Below are 1,090 nucleotides of genomic sequence, written 5' to 3' on the forward strand. Positions count from 1 at the left end.
GATGGCTCTCGCAGTGCTCTGGACGAAAGTTTTGCCCGACTTGGTCGGTGCCGGCGACGGCGCCGTTCTATTGCGTCGTTTCCATCTTGGTGGCGCTGTCAAGGAGACCCGATCCACCTCCAACCAATGGGACCTCGTCTTCTGGGTGAAAACCCAGATCTATTTTGCTGGATCGGATGGTGGCGGCGTTTTCTTACGTCGCTTATCTTTCTTGGAGGCGACATTTTTGGAGACAAGGTCCGGTTGGCGCTTGTGGCTTTTGTGTTTCTGGTGGGATGTCGAGGCAGTGGAAGTCAGGGCGGCGGCTCCGGACGGTGGATGTATGCCGAGGCGACGGCCTCGGATGGCCATGCAATGACGGCCCTAAGGGGTAGATCCACTGCTTTGCTTGGCATGGGCGGAGAACTCGTGCTGCGGGGGTACCGAGTTCGTCGGCTAGGTCGACGCGATCTAAGGGGTCGGTCTAACTGGAAGTCGGGGCGGCGGCCCCGGATGTTTGGCACGGCGTTCGTGGTCTGCGGGCGGTCGTCTCGGGTAGCAAGGCCTACAAGGCGCCTGAGCCGTGCGGCGTTGTGGCTCGCGGGCGGGCGGGGGACGTCGGAGCGGCGGCTCCGGAGTTGGGTGCGTGTGTTTATTGCAATTGTAGCCTTGGGTCGTGTGGTCGGCGAGGCTTCATCGCTTGTGCGGTTTTCAGTCTGGTTTTCCTCATAGGCCACTCTGTTAGGTTTTCCGATCCGGTTTCCCTCATAAACTGGATCAACTATCTTCTTCCATAATGCAATGCCAAAGCTCCTAGCCCTCTAACGAGGTTTCGTCAAAAAATTTCCTGAGTTTCATTGCTTTTAGAGTTCTAGGTTTAGAGTTTAGGGCTTACAGTTTAGTTTTAAGTTTTAGTTTTAGAAACTAGGTTGTGCTTGGCAGCTCAGTTTTTTTATGTATTTGGATAATACTATGGTCTTATCAGAAACCATAGTTTTCAAAACTTTTAGGTGTTTGGCTTCAACAAATACCATAGTTTTATAAACTGTGGTATCTCCAATATATACCATGGTTTTTTGTGGTATTTAAGAAGTCTTGACCACTTTTTTGC

Source organism: Triticum dicoccoides, chromosome 5B (genome assembly GCF_002162155.2).
Source record: "Triticum dicoccoides isolate Atlit2015 ecotype Zavitan chromosome 5B, WEW_v2.0, whole genome shotgun sequence".
In the NCBI taxonomy this organism is placed as follows: domain Eukaryota; kingdom Viridiplantae; phylum Streptophyta; class Magnoliopsida; order Poales; family Poaceae; genus Triticum; species Triticum dicoccoides.